The sequence below is a fragment of the Symphalangus syndactylus genome, chromosome 15 (assembly GCF_028878055.3).
Source record: "Symphalangus syndactylus isolate Jambi chromosome 15, NHGRI_mSymSyn1-v2.1_pri, whole genome shotgun sequence".
Classification (NCBI taxonomy): domain Eukaryota; kingdom Metazoa; phylum Chordata; class Mammalia; order Primates; family Hylobatidae; genus Symphalangus; species Symphalangus syndactylus.
This window is the reverse complement of record NC_072437.2, coordinates 71,531,130-71,556,949: the sequence shown is the minus strand read 5'-3', so window position 1 is coordinate 71,556,949 and position 25,820 is coordinate 71,531,130.

Below are 25,820 nucleotides of genomic sequence, written 5' to 3'. Positions count from 1 at the left end.
ATGGCACACCAGGAGATTATATCCTACATCTGGCTCGGAGGGTCCTACGCCCACGGAGCCTTGCTCATTGCTAGCACAGCAGTCTGACATCAAACTGCAAGACAGCAGTGAGGCTGGGGGAGGGGTGCCTACCATTGCCTAGGCTTGAGTAGGTAAACAAAGCGGCCAGGAAGCTCGAACTGGGTGGAGCCCACCGCAGCTCAAGGAGGCTTGCCTGCCTCTGTAGACTCCACCTCTGGGGGCAGGGCATAGCCAAACAAAAGGCAGTGGAAACATTTGCAGACTTAAATGTCCCTGTCTGGCAGCTTTGAAGAGAGTAGTGGTTCTCCCAGCACATAGCTTGAGTTCTGAGAAACTGCCTTAATTCAAGTGGGTCCCTGACCCCTGAGTAGCCTAACTGGGAGGCACCCCCCAGTAGGGGCAGACTGACACTTCACACGGCTGGGTACTCCTCTGAGACAAAACTTCCAGAAGAACGATCAGGCAGCAACATTTGCTGTTCACCAATATCCGCTGTTCTGCAGCCTCTGCTGCTGATACCCAGGCAAACAGGGTCTGGAGTGGACCTCCAGCAAATTCCAACAGACCTGCAGCTGAGGGTCTGACTGTTAGAAGGAAAACTAACAAACAGAAAGGACATCCACAACAAAACCCCATCTGTACGTCACCATCATCAAAGACCAAAGGTAGATAAAACCACAAAGATGGGGAAAAAACAGAGCAGAAAAACTGGAAACTCTAAAAATGAGAGCGCCTCTCCTCCTCCAAAGGAACGCAGCTCCTCATCAGCAATGGAACAAAGCTGGACAGAGAATGACTTTGACGAGTTGAGAGAAGAAGGCTTCAGTCGATGAAACTACTCCAAGCTAAAGGAGGAAGTTCAAACCCATGGCAAAGAAGTTAAAAACCTTGAAAAAAAATTAGACAAATGGCTAACTAGATAAACCAATGCAGACAAGTCCCTAAAAGACCTGATGGAGCTGAAAACCATGGCATGAGAACTACGTGACGAATGCACAAGCCTCAGTAGCCGATTCAATCAACTGGAAGAAAGGATATCAGTGATGGAAGATCAAATGAATGAAATGAAGCAAGAAGAGAAGTTTAGAGAAAAAAGAATAAAAAGAAATGAACAAAGCCTCCAAGAAATATGGGACTATGTGAAAAGACCAAATCTACGTCTGACTGGTGTACCTGAAGTGAAAGGGAGAATGGAACCAAGTTGGAAAACACTCTGCAGGATATTATCCAGGAGAACTTCCCCAATCTCCCAAGGCAGGCCAACATTCAGATTCAGGAAATACAAAGAATGCCACAAAGATACTCCTCGAGAAGAGCAACTCCAAGACACATAATTGTCAGATTCACCAAAGTTGAAATGAAGGAAAAAATGTTAAGGGCAGCCAGAGAGAAAGGTCGGGTTACCCACAAAGGGAAGCCCATCAGACTAACAGCTGATCTCTTGGCAGAAACACTACAAGCCAGAAGAGAGTGGGGGCCAATATTCAACATTCTTAAAGAAAAGAATTTTCAACCCAGAATTTCATATCCAACCAAACTAAGCTTCATAAGTGAAGGAGAAATAAAATACTTTACAGACAAGCAAATGCTGAGAGATTTTGTCACCACCAGGCCTGCCCTAAAAGAGCTCCTGAAGGAAGCACTAAACATGGAAAGGAACAACAGGTACCAGCCACTGCAAAAACATGCCAAATTGTAAAGACCATTGAGGCTGGAAAGAAACTGCATCAACTAACGAGCAAAGTAACCAGCTAACATCATAATGACAGCATCAAATTCACACATAACAATATTAACCTTCAATGTAAATGGGCTAAATGCCCCAATTAAAAGACACAGACTGGCAAATTGGATAAAGAGTCCAGACCCATCAGTGTGCTGTATTCAGGAAACCCATCTTATGTGCAGAGACACACATAGGCTCAAAATAAAGGGATGGAGGAAGATCTACCAAGCAAATGGAAAACAAAGGCAGCAGTTGCAATCCTAGTCTCTGATAAAACAGACTTTAAACCAACAAAGATCAAAAGAGACAAAGAAGGCCATTACATAATGGTAAAGGGATCAATTCAACAAGAAGAGCTAACTATCCTAAATATATATGCACCCAGTACAGGAGCACCCAGATTCATAAAGCAAGTCCTTAGAGACCTACAAAGAGACTTAGACTCCCACATAATAATAATGAGAGACTTTAACATGCCACTGTCAACATTAGACAGATCAACGAGACAGAAAGTTAACAAGGATATCCAGGAATTGAACTCAGCTCTGCACCAAGCGGACCTAATACACATCTACAGAACTCTCCACCCCAAATCAACAGAATGTACATTTTTTTCAGCACCACACCACACATATTCCAAAATTGACCATTCCAAATTCACAAGTTGATTGTAAAATTTATGTAGGAATGCAAAAGACCTAGAAGAGTCAAAATATTTTTGAAAATGAATAAAGTTGAGTGACTTATGCTACCTATTCCTAAAGGTACTATATTGCTACAGTAATGAGACATTGCAGCATGAGTTGTGAATATTTACACATATATATCATGGAACAATTTAGGGAGTCCAGAAATAAACTCTTAATTTTGTGGTCAATAGGCTGCTAAAAGGCATCAAGACTAGTTTAATGAAGAAAACATGCTATTTTCAACAAATGCTACTGAAAAAAATGGATATCTGTATGTAGAAATATGAACTTACACCCTTCAAACCATAAGAAAAAACTTAATAAAATGTATTATTATTATATATTTAAGTGCTAAAGATATAAAAACTTTGAAAATTAAACGTTGGAAAAGTATTTGTAACCTTACATTAGGAAAACACTTTTTCACATAAGACACTAAAAGCATAGCCAATTAAAAATAATAAGTTAGACATCTGAATATTTAAAACATTTTTTTCTCCAAAAGATGTGATTAACAAAATGAAAAGTGAAGAGGCTTACAAGAAAATGGTTGCGAAAATTATCTCATAAAAGACTTGTTATACAGACATATAAAAAAGCTCCTGCAACTCATTATCAAGAAGACAAATAAATTAAAAATTAGCTGGACATTTTACCAAAAAAATGCTAATATAATTATGTTCGAATATATAATAAAATATGAAAAGATGCTCAACATCTTTAAACATTAGTGAAAACCAAAATTCTATATCATTACATACCCACCATCATATCTACAATTCAAAAATCCGACAATAACAAATGTTAACAATGATGTGGAGGAACTGGTACCCTCCTATAATATTGCTGAAGGGAAAGTATAATAATATTATAATTTTGGAAAAAACTTTGACAGTTAAACATTATTTACCATATGATTCAGGAATTTCATGTCAAGGGTATACCCAATAGAAATGAAAACATATATCTACCCAATGACATGTAAGCAAAAGTTTATAATAACATTTTTTATAAAAGTCAAAGACCAATAACAATTCAGATGTCCATCAATTTGTTCATGGAACCATACTGATATTTCTGTATAATGGAAAACTACTTGGTGATAAAAAGACATAAACTATTCCTACATAAAACAATACAGATGATTATCAAAAATGTTGTGCTAAGGGAAAGAAACCAGAGAAAAAGGCAACATTGTATATGGTAATAGTCATAAGAAAGATTAGGAAAGTCAAATTTATATAGACAGAGAACAGATCTAAAGTTTTTTGGGACTGATATTAAAAACAGAAATTGATTGCAGTAGACACAAGACAACTTTTTATGATGATGAAAAAATTCTAAACTTGGATTGTTGTGATAATGGTACGACTGTATAGATTTATTAAAAGTTACTAAACTGTACAGTTACAAAGGGTGAATGCTTTCGATTTAAATAAAGTTGTTAATTTTTTTATCCTGCCACTTAAAAAATTTAACAAAGTTGAAAAAAAGTTAAAATTCTCAATGCACCTACTAACAATAAAAAGAATAAATTGTTACATATTAATTTTTTTAGAAAATTTAAATGAAGGAACTTAATAATTGCAAGTACTATTTAATAAAGAAATGGATTGTCAAAAAAGGCATACATTAACCACAAGATTCAGATTATGTAACTAATTGAAATCCAATAATACCACTAGTTTTCCTTATTGAGTCTCGTTCTCTTGGCCCCAACACATAATCTCTTCATTTTGTGGAAAACTGGAAAAGTAATTTACAACACAATGAATTTACAAGTCCTAATTTCTTCCACCATTTAGAGTCCTAATTTTTGCAGTAGATATTGTCATACTTACTTCAACACAAGCTTCTGTATATTTGTTAAATAATAATAGAGTGATGGGCCTGGCGTGGTGGCTCACAACTGTAATCCCAGCACTTTGGGAGGCTGAGGTGGGCAGATCACAAGGTCAGATCAAGACCATTCTGGCTAACGCAGTGAAACTCCATCTCTACTAAAAATACAAAAAAATTAGCCAGGCGTGGTGGTGGGCACCTGTAGTCCCAGCTACTCAGGAGGCTGAGGCAGGAGAATGGTGTGAACCTGGGAAGCGGAGCTTGCAGTGAGCCGAGATCGCGCCACTGCACTCCAGCCTGGGGGACAGAGCAAGAGTCCGTGTCAAAAAATAAATAAATAAATATAATAATAGAGTGATAAACATTTATTTCCATCAATAATGAAAAAATAATAGCGTTTCATTAAAGCACTATTGATACAATTTATTTTAAAGCAATCTGAAGTCTTAGATGAAAAATACTTTACTTATAGCTTCATAATTAGTTAATGGTGGATTCAGGTCTGGAACTTCCCAGACAGGGACTTTACTCACACAATTTCCATTACTTGTTTATAATTTGGTTTCATATTTCAAAGATGCTCTAGTCCACTGTTTTGTAAGGTATGACCATGACTTATTTATAGATTGTAGAATTAGTTTGGGTGGTTGTGAATCTCAAGTTTTTAAATGAGAGAAAATATAGAGAAAAATATAAATCACAGATGGTAAGTTGTGGTGGAGGGTAGTTTTTCATAATTCTTTCTTCTTTTCCCACCCTCCTGTTGACTTGTCTTTTTACTTTGAGCTTGGCTATATACTTTATTGTGACTAACAATATATAGAAAGAAGTACTAGTATGTAGTTTTTAGATTTAAGAGCATCATTTGTCACCACATATGCTCTTAGATACCCATGTACTTCCACAAGAGAAGACCCTGGTCTAAGAATGAGAAAATCAGTTAAATAAACCTGATTCCGACTCTCAATCTGGAGCCTGACTCAGTAGATTCTACCCAATCCCAGCAGAGTCACAGTTGATAACACAATCATGTTTGAGAAAGAATTCATTGTTACTGTAAGCATTAAGATTTGAGGCTGCTTGTTATGCAGGATTATTACAGCAAAACTAATAACCAAGGTTTAGTATTGTACTGTGAAACTTTTTTTTCCTCTACATATATGTCAACATGTATTAGGAATTAGGCCACACCTATGGTTGTGAAATAAAATATATTTTATTATAAGAGTAGTTGGTCAAAAATTTGAAAAGTGTTTTCTCAGTCTAATGAAAAGGGAAAATTTTTTTATCAAGAGGATGATACAGATTTCTTTTTGCAACTTTGCTTTTTCCATCTCCCCTAGCTTTATCAAGGTATAGTTGACAAAATTGTATATATTTAAGGTGTGCAACATGAGTATTTGATATGCATATAATAAATATATATTATATATATAGGAATGATTAGCACAATCAGGTTAGTTAACACATCCATCACCTCATGTAGTTACTTGTGTGTATGGTGAGAACATTCCAGATCTACTGTCTTAGCAAATCTCAAGTATACAATACAGTATTGTTAACTACAGTCATGCTGTGTATTAGATCCCCAGAACATATTCATCATTTACCTGTATTTTGCACCCTTTGACCAACGTCTCTTCATTTCTCTGCCTATACAGTTTTCATTCTAGGGAATTAGTTATTTTAGCATTACTTTTTAACTAATGGTCAGGCTTAATAATTTTGTTCTTCTTCTAAAATATCTGAGGCAGAATAACCATCAGGAAGGGGTAAAGGAGGGTGTCTGCTGAAGCTGAAACAACTGGGTATCCTCAACAGTCAAGGGCCTGCAGGAGAAAGCACTCAAGGGGCGTCGTCAGTTCTTTCTCTTCTTCTGTATGAAGGAGGTGGCTGGGGAAACTACTGTGGTTTGTTTCAGACGCAGGCAACAAGAGCACAGAAAATGGTATCTGTTGATGAAGTGTGGCTATATTGGGCCTGTGAGTCAGGAGTGTTCCAGAAACTTTGAACCACAGAACCAGTGTGACAGTGACTCAACTCGATTAACTAGGAAGAATCGTTAAACTGTAGGATGTGGGTAGGGAGATTTTATCCTTTTTTATTTTTTAAATGCTCTATGGGAAAATACTGTTTTGTAGTACTGCTTCTGGAATAATAATATTTTTAAAAATTATATAAGTTTTCAGTTTATTCTGTTGAAATGGGCTAGTGACATATCCCCCTAACTCCAAGAAATATTTGGATAGCTGTAGCTCAACCCAAAGCTAAAAGTTGTTGGAAAAATTAAAGTGATGATTTGTTTCCTGATAGAATAAATTTTAAAGAAGAATTTAAGAAATGTTTTCTGGAGTAGGTCAGAGAAAAACAATGTTTACCTAAAGTATGGTTTGACTCTAGAAATCATAGGTATCACATAGCTAAGATGAATGAGATAAAGTATATATAATAATGTTTGAAGTCTTATTAAGTATAATCACGTGACCACTTTTGGGAAAAATTTTTTAAAAATGCACTGCATGTAACTTTTAGAATAGATTTATTGAAAAGAGAACTTTCAGAATTCTAGAGAGAAGACAGAGCTTGGCTTTAATTCCTAAGGCATTCCATTTGCCTGAAGAAGAGGTAAAATTATTGCTAAGTTCCTTTTTTACATAAATGGTTCTTGACCTTGGCTGCGTAAAATAACTACCACCAGATCCACTCATGAGAATCTCTGGGAGTGGGAGCACTGCGGCCAAGGTTAAGAATAGCTGCTTTAAACATCCTAAATTAACTTTTAATAGAAGTGGTTTATAATTTATTTCAAATGTAGAAAATAATTTTAAAACCTGATATAAAAGCTTGGTAAATTTTTTCCTCACTAGGGCTGAGGTTGTCAGAGCTGTAGCTTTAAGGTAAACTTCTGATAAATTTGGATAATTCATTCAATATTTGAATGATGACTACGTATGTTACTAAATTTCATGAGGCCCTGGTGATAAAGCATTTCCTGAACATACCTGGGATCATCTAGATTTTACCATTTCAGTTCAGATAGAGAAAACAAGAGATATCATCAGTGGCCTATGTTCTTTCATATAAAGAATAACAAAATGTAAAATAATGGTAAACCCTAAGCCTTATTAAGATATCAGAGTCATTTTTGAAACACATTTTCTCTGGCTAAAGACTATATTGTGCGCGGAGCAGGGTGTTTACCAATTTATGACTATAAGAATGTCATTTTTATGTCACTTTTTGTCTTTAAAAGTTTTACTTTTTTTCTTTTTTTTTTATTATACTTCAGGTTTTAGGGTACATGTGCACAATGTGCAGGTTTGTTACATATGTATCCATGTGCCATGTTGATTTCCTGCACCCATTAACTCGTCATTTAGCATTAGGGATATCTCCTAATGCTGTCCCTCCCCCCTCCCCCCACCACACAACAGTCCCTGGAGTGTGATGTTCCCCTTCCTGTGTCCATGAGTTCTCATTGTTCAATTTTTTGTCCTTGCGATAGTTTACTGAGAATGATGTTTTCCAGTTTCATCCATGTCCCTACAAAGGACATGAACTCATCATTTTTTATGGCTGCATAGTATTCCATGGTGTATATGTGCCACATTTTCTTAATCCAGTCTATCGTTGTTGGACATTTGGGTTGGTTCCAACTCTTTGCTATTGTGAATAGTGCCGCAATAAACATACGTGTGCATGTGTCTTTATAGCAGCATGATTTATAGCCCTTTGGGTATATACCCAGTAATGGGATGGCTGGGTCAAATGGTATTTCTAGTTCTAGATCCCTGAGGAATCGCCACACTGACTTCCACAATGGTTGAACTAGTTTACAGTCCCACCAACAGTGTAAAAGTGTTCCTATTTCTCCACATCCTCTCCAGCACCTGTTGTTTCCTGCTTTTTTAATGATCACCATTCTAACTGGTGTGAGATGGTATCTCACTGTGGTTTTGATTTGCGTTTCTCTGATGGCCAGTGATGATGAGCATTTCTTCATGTGTTTTTTGGCTGCATAAATGTCTTCTTTTGAGAAGTGTCTGTTCATGTCCTTTGCCCACTTTTTGATGGGGTTGTTTGTTTTTTTCTTGTAAATTTGTTTGAGTTCATTGTAGATTCTGGATATTAGCCCTTTGTCAGATGAGTAGGTTGCAAAAATTTTCTCCCATTCTGTAGGTTGCCTGTTCACTCTGATGGTAGTTTCTTTTGCTGTGCAGAAGCTCTTTAGTTTAATTAGATCCCATTTGTCAATTCTGGCTTTTGTTGCCATTGCTTTTGGTGTTTTAGACATGAAGTCCTTGCCCACGCCTATGTCCTGAATGGTATTGCCTAGGTTTTCTTGTAGGATTTTAATGGTTTTAGGTCTAACATTTAAGTCTTTAATCTATCTTGAATTAATTTTTGTATAAGGTGTAAGGAAGGGATCCAGTTTCAGCTTTCTACATATGGCTAGCCAGTTTTCCCAGCACCATTTATTAAATAGGGAATCCTTTCCCCATTTCTTGTTTTTGTCAGGCTTGTCAAAGATCAGATGGTTGTAGATATGTGGCATCATTTCTGAGGGCTCTGTTCTGTTCCATTGATCTATGTCTCTGTTGTGGTACCAGTACCATGCTGTTTTGGTTACTGTAGCCTTGTAGTATAGTTTGAAGTCAGGTAGCGTGATGCCTCCAGCTTTGTTCTTTTGGCTTGGGATTGACTTGGCGATGCGGGCTCTTTTTTGGTTCCATATGAACTTTAAAGTAGTTTTTTCCAATTCTGTGAAGAAAGTCATTGGTAGCTTGATGGGGATGGCATTGAATCTATAAATTACCTTGGGCAGTCTGGCCATTTTCACAATATTGATTCTTCCAACGCATGAGCATGGAATGTTCTTCCATTTGTTTGTATCCTCTTTGATTTCATTGAGCAGTGGTTTGTAGTTCTCCTTGAAGAGGTCCTTCACATCCCTTGTAAGTTGGATTCCTAGGTATTTTATTCTCTTTGAAGCAATTGTGAATGGGAGTTCACTCATGATTTGGCTCTCTGTTTGTCTGTTATTGGTGTACAAGAATGCTTGTGATTTTTGTACATTAATTTTGTATCCTGAGACTTTGCTGAAGTTGCTAATCAGCTTAAGGAGATTTTGGGCTGAGACAATGGGGTTTTCTAGATAGACAATCATGTCATCTGCAAACATGGACAATTTGACTTCTGCTTTTCCTAATTGAATACCCTTTATTTCCTTCTCCTGCCTGATTGCTCTGGCCAGAACTTTCAGCACTATGTTAAACAGGAGTGGTGAGAGAGGGCATCCCTGTCTTGTGCCAGTTTTCAGAGGGAATGCTTCCAGTTTTTGCCCATTCAGTATGATATTGGCTGTGGGTTTGTCATAGGTAGCTCTTATTATTTTGAGATACGTCCCATCAATACCTAATTTATTGAGAGTTTTTAGCATGAAGTGTTGTTGAATTTTGTCAAAGGCCTTTTCTGCATCTATTGAGATAATCATGTTGTTTTTGTCTTTGGTTCTGTTTATATGCTGGATTACATTTATTGATTTGCATATGTTGAACCAGCCTTGCATCCCAGGGATGAAGCCCACTAGATTACGGTGGATAAGCTTTTTGATGTGCTGCTGGATTCGGTTTGCCAGTATTTTATTGAGGATTTTTGCATCAATGTTCATCAAGGATATTGGTCTGAAATTCTCTTTTTTGGTTATGTCTCTGCCAGGCTTTGGTATCAGGACGATGCTGGCTTCATAAAATGTGTTAGGGAGGATTCCCTCTTTTTCTATCGATTGGAATAGTTTCAGAAGGAATGGTACCAGTTCCTCCTTGTACCTCTGGTAGAATTCAGCTGCAAATCCATCAGGTCCTGGACTCTTTTTGGTCGGTAAGCTATTGATTATTGCCACAATTTCAGAACTTGTTATTGGTCTATTCAGAGATTCAACTTCTTCCTGGTTTAGTCTTGGGAGGGTGTATTTGTCGAGGAATTTATCCATTTCTTCTAGATTTTCTAGTTTATTTGCATAGAAGTGTTTGTAGTATTCTCTGATGGTAGATTGTATTTCTGTGGGATTGGTGGTGATATCCCCTTTTTCATTTTTTATTGCATCTATTTGATTCTTCTCTCTTTTCTTCTTTATTATTCTTGCTAGCAGTCTATCAATTTTGTTAATCTTTTCAAAAAGCCAGCTGCTGGATTCATTAATTTTTTGAAGGGTTTTTTGTGTCTCTATTTCCTTCAGTTCTGCTCTGATTTTAGTTATTTCTAGCCTTCTGCTAGCTTTTGAATGTGTTTGCTCTTGCTTTTCTAGTTCTTTTAATTGTGATGTTAGGGTGTCAATTTTGGATCTTTCCTGCTTTCTCTTGTGGGCATTTAGTGCTATAAATTTCCCTCTACACACTGCTTTGAACGTGTCCCAGAGATTCTGGTATGTTGTGTCTTTGTTCTCATTGGTTTCAAAGAACATCTTTGTTTCTGCCTTCATTTCATTATGTACCCAATAGTCATTCAGGAGCAGGTTGTTCAGTTTCCATGTAGTTGAGCGGTTTTGAGTGAGTTTCTTAATCCTGAGTTCTAGTTTGATTGCACTGTGGTCTGAGAGACAGTTTGTTATAATCTCTGTTCTTTTACATTTGCTGAGGAGAGCTTTACTTCCAACTATGTGGTCAATTTTGGAATAGGTGTGGTGTGGTGCTGAAAAAAATGTATATTCTGTTGATTTGGGGTGGAGAGTTCTGTAGATGTCTATTAGGTCCACTTTATGCAGAGCCGAGTTCAATTCCTGGATATCCTTGTTAACTTTCTGTCTCGTTGATCTGTCTAATGTTGACAGTGGGGTGTTAAATTCTCCCATTATTATTGTGTGGGAGTTTAAGTCCCTTTGTAGGTCACTGAGGACTTGCTTTATGAATCTGGGTGCTCCTGTGTTGGGTGCATATATATTTAGGATAGTTAGCTCTTCTTGTTGAATTGATCCCTTTACCATTATGTAATGGCCTTCTTTGTCTCTTTTGATCTTTGTTGGTTTAAAGTCTATTTTATCAGCGACTAGGATTGCAACCCCTGCCTTTTTTTGTTTTCCAATTGCTTGATAGATCTTTCTCCATCCCTTTATTTTGAGTCTATGTGTGTCTCTGCATGTGAGATGGGTTTCCTGAATATAGCACACTGATGGGTCCTGACTCCTTATCCAGTTTGCCAGTCTGTGTCTTTTAATTGGAGCATTTAGCCCATTTACATTTAACGTTAGTATTGTTATGTGTGAATCTGATCCTGTCATTATGATGTTAGTTGGTTATTTTGCTCGTTAGTTGATGCAGTTTCTTCCTAGCCTCGATGGTCTTTACAATTTGGCATGTTTTTGCAGTGACTAGTGCCGGTTGTTCCTTTCCATGTTTAGTGCTTCCTTCAGGAGCTCTTTTAGGGCAGGCCTGGTGGTGACAAAATCACTCAGCGTTTGCTTGTCTGTAAAGTATTTTATTTCTCCTTCACTTATGAAGCTTAGTTTGGCTGGATATGAAATTCTGGGTTGAAAATTCTTTTCTTTAAGAATGTTGAATATTGGCCCCCACTCTCTTCTGGCTTGTAGAGTTTCTGCCGAGAGATCAGCTGTTAGTCTGATGGGCTTCCCTTTGTGGGTAACCCGACCTTTCTCTCTGGCTGCCCTTAACATTTTTTCCTTCATTTCAACTTTGGTGAATCTGACAATTATGTGTCTTGGAGTTGCTCTTCTTGAGGAGTATCTTTGTGGCGCTCTCTGTATTTCCTGAATCTGAATGTTGGCCTGCCTTGCTAGATTGGGGAAGTTCTCCTGGATAATATCTTGCAGAGTGTTTTCCAACTTTGTTCCATTCTCCCCATCATTTTCAGGTACACCAATCAGACGTAGGTTTGGTCTTTTCACATAGTCCCAAATTTCTTGGAGGCTTTGTTCATTTCTTTTTATTCTTTTTTCTCTAAACTTCCCTTCTCGCTTCATTTCACTCATTTCATCTTCCATCAGTGATACCCTTTCTTCCAGTTGATCGCATCTGCTACTGAGGCTTCTGCAATCTTCGCGTAGTTCTCGAAACTTGGCTTTCAGCTCCATCAGCTCCTTTAAGCCCTTCTCTCCATTGGTTATTCTAGTTATCCATTCTTCTAATTTTGTTTCAAAGTTTTTAACTTCTTTGCTATTGTTTTGAATTTCCTCCCGTAGCTCAGAGTAGTTTGATCGTCTGAAGCCTTCTTCTCTCAACTCGTCAAAGTCATCCTGCATCCAGCTTTGTTCCATTGCTGGTGAGGAACTGTGTTCCTTTCAAGGAGGAGAGGTGCTCTGCTTTTTAGAGTTTCCAGTTTTTCTGCTCTGTTTTTTCCCCATCTTTGTGGTTTTATCTACTTTTGGTCTTTGGTGATGGTGATGTACAGATGGGTTTTTGGTGTGGATGTCCTTTATTTGTTAGTTTTCCTTCTGCCAGACAGGACCCTCAGCTGCAGGTCTTTTGGAGTTTACTAGAGGTCCACTGCAGACCCTGTTTGGCTGGGTGTCAGCAGCGGTGGCTGCAGAGCAGCGGATTTTCGTGAGACCGCAAATTCAGCTGTCTGATAGTTCCTCTGGAAGTTTTGTCTCAGAGGAGTACCCGGCCGAGTGAGGTGTCAGTCTGTCCCTACTGGGGGGCTGCCTCCCAGTTAGGCTGCTCAGGGGTGAGGGACCCACTTTAGGAGGCAGTCTGTCAGTTCTCTGATCTCCAGCTGCATGCTGGGAGAACCACTACTCTCTTCAAAGCTGTCAGTCAGACAGGGACATTAAGTCTGTGGAGGTTCCTGCTGACTTTTTGTTTGTCTGTGCCCTGCCCCCAGAGGTGGAGCCCTTGAGCTGTGGTGGGCTCCACCCAGTTCGAGCTTCCTGGCTGCTTTATTTACCTAAGCAAGCCTGGACAATGGCGGGCGCCCCTCCCCCAGCCTCGCTGCCGCCTTGCAGCTTGATCTCAGACTGCTGTGCTAGCAATCAGCGAGACTCCGTGGGCATAGGACCCTCTGAGCCAGGTGCGGGACACAATCTCCTAGTGTGCCGTTTTCCAGGCCCGTTGGAAAAGCACAGTATTAGGGTGGGACTGACCCGATATTCCAGGTGCCATCTGTTACCCCTTTCTTTGACTAGGAAAGGGAACTCCCTGACCCCTTGCGCTTCCCGAGTGAGGCAATGCCTCGCCCTGCTTCGGCTCACGCACAGTGCACTTCACCGACTGTCCTGCACCCACTGTTTGGCACTCCCTAGTGAGATGAAACCGGTACCTCAAACAGAAATGCAGAAATCACCCGTCTTCTGTGTCGCTCAGGCTGGGAGCTGTAGACCGGAGCTGTTTCTATTCAGCCATCTTGGCTCCACCTCTACTTTTTTTCTTAAATAATTTTTATTTATTGGCCGAGTGCGGTGGCTCACGCCTGTAATCCCAGCACTTTGGGAGGCCGAGGCGGGCAAATCACTTGAGATCGGGAGTTCCAGACCAGCCTGACCAACATGTAGAAACCCCGTCTCTACTAAAAATATAAAATTAGCAGGGCATGGTGGCACATGCCTGTAATCCCAGCTACTCGGGAGGCTGAGACAGGAGAATCGCTTTAACACAGGAGGTAGAGGTTGCAGTGAGCTGAGATCATGCCATTGCACTCCAGCCTGGGCAACGAGAGTGAAACTCCATCTCAAAAAAAAAATATTTATGATGGTAAATAATGGTTGCATAGATTTAAGAGGAACATGTGTTGTTTTGATAAAAGCATACAATGTGTAATAATCAAGCTAACTGGAGCATCCAGTCAGGGTAATTGGAGCACCAATTATCACCTCAAGCCTTTATTATTTCTTTGTGTTTGGAACATCCCAATTTCACTTTTCTACTTATTTTAAAATATGTAATAAATTATTGTTAACTATAGTCACATTATTGTGCTTCCAATTCCTTCCATCTAACTGTACTTTTTACCCATTAACCATCCCCACTTTATCCCTTCTCCCCCACTCCCCACCCTGCTGCCATTTCCACACTCTGGCAACCATTATTCCAGTGTCTATCTCCGAGAGTTCTTTTTAAATTAAAGCTCCCACGTGTGAGTGAGAACATGGGATATTTGCCTTTCTGTCTCTGGCTTATTTCACTCAACATAATGGCCTCCAGTTCCATCCATGATGTTGCAAATGACAGGATTTTATTCTTTTTATAGCTGAATGATGTTCAGCTGTATATGTGTGTTTGTGTCACATTTTTAATCAATTTATTCATTGATAGACACATAGGTTGATCCCATTTCTTTGCTATTATGAATAGTGCTGCAATACATGTGGGAATGCAGATATCTCTTCAATAAACTTATTTCCTTTCATTTGAGTATATACTCAGCAAGGGGATTGCTGGATCGTATAGTAGTACAGTATATTTTTTGTTTTTTGAGGAACCTTTATACTGTTCTCCATAGTGGCTTTACTAATTTATATTCCTACAAACAAAGAACAAGTTTCCTTTCTTCACATCCTAGCTAATACTCATTATTGTCTGTCTTTTGGATAAAAACTATTTTAACTGAGGTGAGAAGGTATCTCATCATAGTTTTAATTTGCATTTCTCTGAAGATTAGTGGTGTTCATCTGTTTTACTTATACCTTTTGGCCATTTGTATGTCTTCTTTTGAAAAAGGTCTGTTCAGCTCACTTGTCCTTTTTTAATTGGATTATTTGTGTGTTTACTTTTGAAATTTTGTATTGAGTTGTTTGAGCTCCTTATATATTCTGGTTATTAGTATCTTGTGAGATGAGTAGTTTGCAAATATTTTCTCCCATTTTGTGGGTTGCCTCTTCACTCTGTTGATTTTTTTTCTTTGTTGTGCAGATACTTTTTAGTTTGATATTATCCCATTTGTCCATTTTTGCTTTGGTTGCATGTGTTTTTGAGATCTTACTCAAAAAATCATTGCCAAGACCAGTGTTACTAGAGTGTTTCTTTACAGTTTTTTTCTAGTAGTTTCATAGATTGAGGTCATGGATTTAAGTCTTTAATCCATTTTGATTTGATTTTTTTATATGATAAGAGAAAGGAAGCTAGTTTCATTCTTCTGGATATTGATATCTAATTTCCACAGCCAGTACCATTTATTGAAGAGACTGTCCTTTTCTTACTGTACGTTGTTGGCACCTTCATCAAAATATGTTGACTATAAATGTGTGGATTTATTTCTGGGTTCTCTATTCTGTCCAGTTGGTGTATTTGTCTGGTTTTATGCCAATGTCATGCCGTTTTGGTTACTATAGCTCTGTAGTATAATTTCGAGTCAAATAATGTGATTTCTCCAGTTTTCTTCAAAATGTTCAGCATGGCATTGGTTATTCTGGTTTTTCTTCCTGGTTTTGTATAAATTTTACGATTTTTTTTTTCTATTTTTGTGAGGAATGTCATGGGTATTTTGATAGGGATTGCATTGAATCTGTAGATTGCTTTGGGCAGTATGGTCATTTTAACAATACTGATTCTTTCCATTCATAAACATGGACTACCTTTCCATTCTTCTGTCATTGCTTCAATTGCTTTCTGTAATGTTTTATTTTAGAGATCATTTTAGAGTTTTCATTTTAGAAATCTTTCATTTATTTAGTTAAGTCTATTCCTATGTATTTTATTTTATTTGTAGCTATTGTAAATGGAATTAGTTTCTTGTTTTCTTCTTCAAATTGTTTGCTGTTGATGTATAAAATGCTACTGATTTTTGTATATTGATTCTGTATCCAGCAACTTTACTGAATTTGTTTATAAGTTTTAAAAGTCTCTTAGTGGAGTCTTTAGGTTTTTTAAAATATAAGACCATATCATCTCCAAACAAGGATAATTTGGCATCTTCCTTTCTAATCTGGATGCCCTTTATTTCTTTCTCTTGTCTAGTTGCTCTGGCCAGTACATGTTGAAGAAAAGTGGTGAAAGTGAGAATCCTTTTATTCTTCCAGATCAAAGAGAAAAGGCTTCAGGTTTTCTCTGTTTGGTATGATACTAGCTGTGGGTTTATTGTATATGGTTTTTATTGTGTTGAGGAGTGTTCCTTCTATACAGTTTTTTAGCGAGTTTTTATCGTGAAGATATGTTAAATTTTATGGAATATTTTTTCAGCATCAGTTGAAGTTATTATATGATTTTTGTCCTTCATTTTGTTGATATGATGTATTACATTTATGGATTTGCGTATGTTGAACCATACTTGCATCTTGACCATGATGAATGATCTTTTTGGTGTACAGTTGAATCTGGTTTGCTATTTTTTTTTGGTTGAGGACTTTTGCATCTGTATTCATCAGATACACTGGCCTGTAGTTTTCTTTCTTCTTCTTTTTTTTTTTTTTTTTTTTGGTGTGTCTTTGCCTGGTTTTGATAGCAAGATAACATTAGCCTTGTAGAATAAGTTTGGAAGTATTTCTTTATCCCTGATTTTTTGGAATAATTGAATAGAATTAGTGTTCTTTAACTATAGGAAGATAAATTCCTGGACTGATCCAGGAAGAAATTCAATCCCTGAATGGACCATTAAAGAGCTCTGAAATTTACTCAGTAATAAATAGCATACCAATCAAAAAAAGCTAAGGAACAGACGGATTCACAGCTGAATTCTACCAGATACACAAAGAAGAACTGGTAGCATTCCCACTGAAACTACTCCAAAAAATTGAGGAGGGACTCCTTCTTAACTCATTCTATGAGGCCAGCATCCTCCTGATACCAAAACCTGGCAGAGACACAATAAAAAAAGAAAACTTTAGGTTAATGCCCTTGATGAACATTGATTCAAAAATTATCAACAAAATACTGGCAAATTGAAATTAGCAGCACATCAAAACCTTATTCACCATGATCAAGTAGACTTTATTCCTGGGATGCAGTGCTGATTCAACATATGCAAATCAATAAATGTGATTCATCACATTAACCAAACTAAAGACAAAAAACTGTATGATTATCTCAATAGATGCAGAAAAGGCTTTGATAAAATTTTATACCCTTTCATGTTAAAAACTCTCAATAAACTAGGTATTGAAAGAATGTACTTTACAATAATAAGAGCCATCTATAACAAACCCACAGCAAACCATCATACTGACTGGGCAAAAGCTGGAAGTATTCCCCTTGAAAACTATCACAAGACAAGGATGCACTCTCTCACTACTATTCAACATAGTATTGGAAGTCCTGGCCAGAGCAATGAGGCAAGAGAAAGAAAGAAAAGGTGTTCAAATTGGAACAGAGGAAGTCAAATTATCCTTGTTTGCAGATTACATAATCTCATCTGGAAAACCCCATCGTCTCAGCCCAAAAGCTCCTTAAGCTGATAAACTTCAGCAAAGTCTCAGGATAAAAAAATCAACAGACAAAAATCACTAGCATTACCATACACCAACAACAGTCAAGCTGAGGGCCAAATCAGAAATGCAGTCCCATTCACAATTGCCACAAAAAAGAATAAATTACCTAGCTAAATAGGGGTTTAAAAGTTCTCTACAAAGAGAACTACAAAATACTGCTCAAAGAAATCAGAGATGACACAAACAAATGGAAAAGCATTCCATGCTCATGGATAGGAAGAATCAAGATCGTTAAAATGGTCATACTGCCCAAAGCAATTAATAGGTTCAATGTTATTCCTGTAAAATTACCAAGACATTCTTCACAAAACTAGAAAAAACTATTTTAAAATTCATATGGAGCCAAAGAAGAGCCCGAATAGCCATAATAATCCAAAGCAAAAAGAACAAAGCTGGAGATATCATGCTACCCAACTTCAATCTATACTACAAACTATAGTAATCAAAACAGCATGGTACTGGTACAAAAACAGACACATAGACCAATGGAACAGAATAAAGAGCCCAGAAATAAGACCACAAATCTACAGCTATCCGATCTTCCCCAAAGCTGACAAAACCAAGCAATAGAGAAATAAGTCTCTGTAGAATAAATGGTGCTGGCACAACTCGCTAGCCATATGCAGAAGATTAAAACTGAACCTTCCTTACACCATATACAAAAAAAAACTCAAGATGGATTAAAAACTTAAAGGTAAAACCCAAAACTGTGAAAACTCTAGAGGACAACCTAGCCAATACAATTCTGAACACAGGACTGAGCAGAGATTTCATGACAAAAATGCCAAAAGCAATTGCAACAAAAGCAAAAATTGACACGTGGGATCTAACTAAAGCACTTCTGCACAGCAAAAGAAACTATCAACAGAGTAAACAGACATCCTACTGAACAGGAGAGAATTTTTGAAAACTATGCATATGACAAAGTTCTAATATTCAGCATCTGTAAGGAACTTAAACAATTTTAAAAGAAAATACAAATAGCCCCATTAAAAAGTGGGGAAAAGACATGAATGGACACTTTTCAAAAGAAAACGTATGTGTGGCCAACAGGCAGCTGAAAAAAAGCTCAACATTACTTATCATTAGAGAAATGCAAATCAAAATTACAATGAGATACCATCTCACACCAGTCAGGATGGCTGTTACTAAAAAGTCAAAAAAATAACAGAAGCTGGTGAGGTTTTGGAGAAATTTACACTCCCACACTTGGGAATGTAAATTAGTTCAACCATTGTGGGAAACGGTGTGGCAATTCCTCAAAGACCTGAAGACAGAAATACCATTTGAACCAGTCATCTCATTACTGGGTATGTACCCAAAGGAATATAAATTGTTCTGTCACAAAGACACATGCACGTGTATGTTCACTGCAGCACTATTCGTAATAGCAGAGACACAGAATCAAGCTAAATGCCAATCAGTGGTAGACTGGATAAAGAAAATGTGGTACATATAGACCATGGAATACTATGCAGCCATAAAAAAGAACAAGATCATGTCCTTTGCAGGAACATGGGTGGAGCTGGAGGCCATTTTCCATAGTAAACTAATGCAAGAACAGAAAACCAAATACCACATGCTCTCATTTATAATCAGGAGCTAAAAGATGAGAACACATGGATACACAGAAGGGAACAACAGACACTGGAGCCTACTGGACTGTGGAGGGGTGGGAGGAGGAAGAGGATTAGAAAAAATAACTAACAGGTACTAGACCTAATACTTGAGTGATGAAATAATCTGCACGAAAACCTCCATGACACAAATTTACCTGTATCACAAACCTACACATGTACCTCTGAATTTAAATTAAAAAAAAAAATCAGTAGTATTTCTATATGCTAATACTGTACTATCTGAAAAAGAAATAAATAAAATAATCCAATTTACAATAGCTACAAAAGACACCTAGGAATAAATTCAACAAGGGAGGTAAAATTCTCTATAATGAAAACTACTAAAATATTGATAAAAGAAATTGTGTAGACCCACACAAATATGGAAAGACATCCTATGTTCATGAATTGGAAGAATAAATATTGTTAAAATTACTGTACTACCCCCCACAATCTGTAGATTCAATACAATCCTGCCAAAATACCAATGACATTCTTTACAGATATAGAAAAAAATCCTAAAATTTGTGTGGAACCACAGAAAGCCCCAAATAGCCAAAAACAACCCCCCTCTAAAAAAAAAAAAAAACTGGAGGGATCACATTACTTAACTTTAAATTATACTACAAAGCTATAGTAACTAAAACAGTATGATACTTTCATAAAGACTGACAGATAAACCAGTGGAACAGAATAGAGAACCCATAAATAAATCTGTGTACAATAAGTCCTGACTTAACATCAATAATTCATTCGTGGAAACTGACTGTAAGAAAAATGATGTGTAAGAAAATCCTTTTTTTCTCATCAATATTATAACAAAATGACATTCAATCAAACAACATTATCCAAGGACCTGCAGTATGTTGTTTCACTTAAAGTCACAGTTTTTGAGACGCCATTGGCAACATTGTGAGGACTTACTGTATTTACAGCTAACTGATTTTTGATAAAGATGCCCAGAACATAAACTGGGAAAAAGACAAGCCTCTCCAATAAATAGTGCTAGGAAAATTGATATTCATATGCAGAAGAATGAAACTAAACTCATATCTCTAGCCATGTATAAAAATCAAAGTGGGTTAAAGACTTAAATGGAAGTCTAAAACTATTAAACAACAAGAAGAATACATGTGAGAAACACTTCAGGACATTAGTCTGGGCAAAGATTTTATGAATAAGACCTCAGAACTTAGGCAACCAAAGCAAAAATACACAAATGGGATTACACCAAACTAAAAAGCTTCTGTATAGCAATGCAGAAGAAAGAAAAAAAGTCAACAAAGAGACATCTCACAAAAGAGAGAAAATATTTTCAAACTATTTATCTGACAAGCGATTAATTCTGAGAATATACAAGGACCTCAAGCAACTCAACAAAAATGAAAAAATAGAGATAATCTAGTTGAAAGATGTGCAGATGCTCTGAATAGACATTTTTCAAAAGAAAACACAATGGCTGACAAATATATTAAAAAATGCTCAACATCACTGACCACCAAGAAAATGCAAATCAAAACCACAGTGAGATATCATGTCACCCTAGTTAGAAGGGCTATTATCAAAATGATAAAAAATAACAAATGCTGGCAATGATGCAAAGAAAAAGGAACTCTTATATAGTGTTAGTGGAGACATAAATTAGTACAACCATTGTGGAAAACAATATGGTGTTTCCTCAAAAAATCAAAAGTAGAACTATCATATGATTCAGCAATCCCACTACTGGATACAAATCCACAGAAAAGGAAATCAGTATGTCAAAGAAATATTTGTAGTCCTATGTTTATTGCAGCACTATTCACAATAACTAAGATATGTAATCAGCCTATTCTGTCAATGGATGAATAAAGAAAATGTGGTATATATACACAATGGAATACTTTTCAGCTATTAAAAAATGAAATCCTGTCATTTGTGGCAACATGAGTAAGCCTAGAGGATGTTATGTTAAGTGAAATAAATCAGACACAGAAAGATAAATACCACATGTTCTCAGTCATATGTGGAACCTAATAAAATTTGATCACAGAAGTAGAAAGTAGAATACTAAATACCAGAGGTGGGAGAGGGTAGGGGGAGGAAAAGATGAAAATAGATTGGTTGTGTAGCACTGCAGGGTAACTACAGTTACAATAATTTATTGTATATGTTCAAATAGCTGGAAGAGAAGATTTTGAATGGTTTTTAACCCAAAGAAATGATAAATGTTTGAGGTGATGGATATGGTAATTACCCTGATTTCATCATTTCATATTGTATTGAAATATTACACAGTATCCCATAAATATTACATTTATGTAATATGTTAGATAAAAAATATATCAGGTAGGAGAACTTCCCCTTCAATCCCTAGTCTGTGACTTTTCTTTTCTTTCCTAAGGTAATATTGTTAGTAATATTGTCACATTGTCGCAATATCTACTTCGCTGTCTTATATAATCTCACATCACATGTAAGATCTATATATATGTAGGGCATATATTATTATATATTTTGTATAATAATTCAGCTTACAACTCCATTTAAAGGTGAGATTACTCCCTCATTCTTTAGGGGAAACCTGCCTTGAGGCGGGAGTATTGGTTTTGTCCATCTTTCTTTCTCGTTTCCTTCTCTCCTGCCTGGCTGCTGTTTGCAGCTCTTCTAGGGGATGGGGGCAGAAGTCCATAGGGAGCATCTCTGCCTTGTCTTGGCTTTGTCTAGAACTGTTGTGTCTGATTTTGTGCCCTCAGAGCCAACAGAGTTTGAAGGAGGTCATGGACTCCCTCATGTGTTCTTTAAGGACCTCTGATCTTTGGTATGCAATCTCCTGATTTCAGCGAGTGCTTCTTCTCTCTGGGGTCGTTTACGTGAAGATCCTGGGAATCTTGAAGTCCACCTCCAGCTTCTGTTGAGATTACATCTCTTTTCCAGATGTTTTTTGGAAGGAACTTAAGACAGTCCATAAGGAAATGTGTTCTTTGTCCCAACCTAACCAAGTGCAGCCGAGGCCAGGCCCTGCTCTGTTGCCTACACCTGGGTTCACCTAGTTCTTTGTATCTGGAGTTTGCAGTCAGGGCCGGGTGGGGATCACCCTGTCTCGTAGCTGTGAGGATCACAGAAAATCTTCCTGCAAGGTCCCACTGAAGCTGTTTTCTCTCGATTTAAGTTGCAAGAGGAAAATACCTCTTTTCTAATAAATCCTTTCAAAAAGTCTTCCTCTTGGATTTGTAAGACTTGTATTTTGGCAAGTTTGTGAACTGGTCTGGAATTTTGTATATGTGTACCTTAGTTTCTCAGAAACATCAAGTAACTATCTCATTGCATATTATGTTTTCTCTGTGTGTGTGTGTGTGTGTGTGTGTGTATGTAATCAAAATTGCAAGTGTCTAAATAAAACAAATTATCTTTTCATGTAATGCATTATTTAAAGCAGAAAATAACTAATGTAGATTGAATCCTATTAAGAAAATAATATCAACTTCTTATCTAGTTACTGTCTGATAAATACTTAAAAGACCACATTCTTCTTCTAGTTAGTAAATGAAAAATCACTGGTGAGGTCTCGCAATAGAAACAGTATGAGATAAGCCACTGTTAAAATTCCAGCTTACTTCAAATATTATAGCCAAAGCCAAAAGAAGAATGAGCTCTTGTTAACCTCAGTGTAGTTTTATCTTGAAGGTATTATATTTCATCCTTCTCATTTTTATTCACAAAAATGTCAAGAAAACATCTATAAAGTAAATGAAAATATAAAAATATGCTGCCTCTCCTATCTCCATAGATTTCTTCACAAATCCCATCTTATTCCCAATACAGCTTTTCATGTTAGAGTTAGGTTCATTCAAATGTTTGAGTAGCAGAAGCTGCTCTAACATCAGGTGAAATCTGGATCTCTTTATAAGAAATAATGGAGAAAAAATGTTTTTAGAAAGACCAAAGAACCAGAAAAAAAGGGAGTAGAATCAGCATGTCGAAAAGAGACCATGTATAGTGATGAGAGATAAAAGACATGTCTAAAAAATATGTAATGAGTAACTCCCTTTGACTGATAATGTAGACATTATTAGTGAAGGCGACATTCAAGGAAAGAGAAAAAGACGGTCCTGATTCCCGTATTTAAACTAATTGGAGTAAGTCCGTGAAGTGATTTCCAAAGGTCTGCTGCTGTGTGTACAAACCTGTAGGGTCTTTAAAGGAGCTGGAGCTCAGAGCTTTGTGCATGATGTTTGCGTTTTGTTTTGTTTTGATTTGTTTCATTTCTTTTATTCATTTTGAGATGGTGAAGGCAGCATATTAGGCTGGAAAGAGTGATTTTCAGGAACTCTGGAGAGAAATCATACTATTATCATGAAAACTCTACTTGCCCCCTGCAAATCATCTGATAGGTGCCAAACAAAACAAAACAGGAGTATTCAGTAAAATTTACTACTTATCACCATTTTTCCCTTTGCAAGGGCCACAGGAGAGCTTTCCTCCTGGCCCTCTGAAGGTTTGCTGAAAAATAAATTCACAAAAGGCAGATTAATAGAAGAAAAGGCATACAAATTTATTTAACTTGTGTACACAGGAGCCATCAGAATGAAGACCCAAAGACACAGGAGAAATCGTCTGTTTTTTGCTTTGGTTCAACCAAGTATGGACAGCCATGTAGAAGTATAAGTGAACAAAAAGTGTGTGATCTAATGAGAATAGTCTGCTTGGAGGAACCCAGCAAGGCATTTCCATCTAGATTCCTGTTGGCTTCTCTGAGCAGCACTCCTCCCCTCTGGGTATGGGGCAGGAACCTTTCTGGAATGGGAGTTTTATAAGCTATCATCAAACAAGGTAGGTCAGAGAATTTCTTTCTGGCCATTTTTACATGGATAGGGCTAAGGGAAGGTTACATTAATATTTTTAGTTTTATGGCTGTCTTTGGAGAAAAGGAGTTCTGGTTTCTATGACCTGCCTTGGAGAAGAGTGTTTCTCATTTCTATGGCTAGCCTTGGGGAAGAATGGGACTGAGAGAAAAGAGGGCAGGAAGAGGTCAGAGAAAAACCTTTTGCTTCTGAAGGTATTGCAGAGGCCTTCATTTTGGGGTATTGTTTTCTGAGCCCCAACATTCTCCGAATGGTAGACCTAAGAAGGACAAAAACAACTTCTGGGTCAGAAAATACTTCCTTGCTATTGTATTTGTTGGAATCCAAAATATGCCTCTCCAAAACATACTTTTTTGGTATATTTCAAGTTTTATATTCAGAGAAGCAGAATAGCTTTGAAAAGTTATTGCTTTGTAAAAAAAAAAAAAAAAAAAGTATGTTTATCCACATTAGTAAAGCAAACAGGAGATACAAACAGAGGCTTTCTCTGAGGTCCCCTTATCCAGATCTAGGAAAGATGAACTCACAGAAAAAGGAGACTTAAGTCTGACATTTTGAAGTTCTGACAGAGAAACTGTTAACCACAAGCTGCCTTCTATTCACTCTGAGGACTGCTACCTGTGAGATTTCATCTGCATAACAAGACAGCCTTTGCTCTCCCTGTGTTTCCTCCCCCCACCCTCCCACAACCCATCCCCATCCTCCCCAGGAGCCCCAAGTCCTTATTCTTCTCTGTGTGGTATACAATTTAGTCATCTGGCCCTTCTTTGAGTCTCATATTTTGTGTAGTTCCTCTACACATGCATATATAATAAACCTGTATACCTTTTCTCCTGTTAATCTGTCTATTGTTGGTTGATTTTATAGAGTCAATTTATTAAACATTCAAATGGGTGGAAAGAAATTCCCTTTCACCCTACGTATCCATGAAAGCTTTCCCAGAATGCATAGTTGTGTGCTGCCAGATTGGTGGTCAGAACAGGTTTGTATATATTATATGCGTTTTCCACAAGGAAGAGTGCCTTTTAAGTCCAAATAGCATTGCTCTGAAAATTAGGAAAACTGTTTGCTTTTTAAACACTCTCTACACAAAGCTTCCTGGGGCATTTCATCAGAGCAGCCTAGAACTGCTCATTTTAACCAGCTGAATACTTCCTTGCTTGACAAAGGTTTTTGACACCTTTTTGGTTTAAATCCAAATTTTTTTTTAACACCTGTACTGTAAATAAGAGCACTTTTTTTTGATGATTTAATAGCCAGTGGCTGACAATATATAGCCTAAGATACCTATTGTATTAAATAGACAGGTATATAACGTCTCTTCTGTTCATTCTTTGATATGATCTGTTTGTGATCTTTGCATTTTTTGTTTGTTTGTTTTGACCAGGATTCACTGGATACAAGAGAGTTTTAATTCCAGAAAATATTTGTGTACTTCTCTTTAAATACGTGACTTGGAAGCAGGTTTTTGGGTATGAGCATTTGTAGCTGTTGAAGATGACTACCAAAATTGATGCCACACAAAGCACTTTGTAAACAAAAGATGCTGGCACTTCTTGGTAGGAAAATTAGGAAGGAAAATTAATAATACAGAAAATAATAGTCACATTTTCACTTATGCTTGCGTAAGTTCTACCACTTAGGAGTTCTCAAAAAGAAATTAAAAAGAAGAGAAACGGTAAAAAAATGGTAATTTCTCCAGGGAATGTC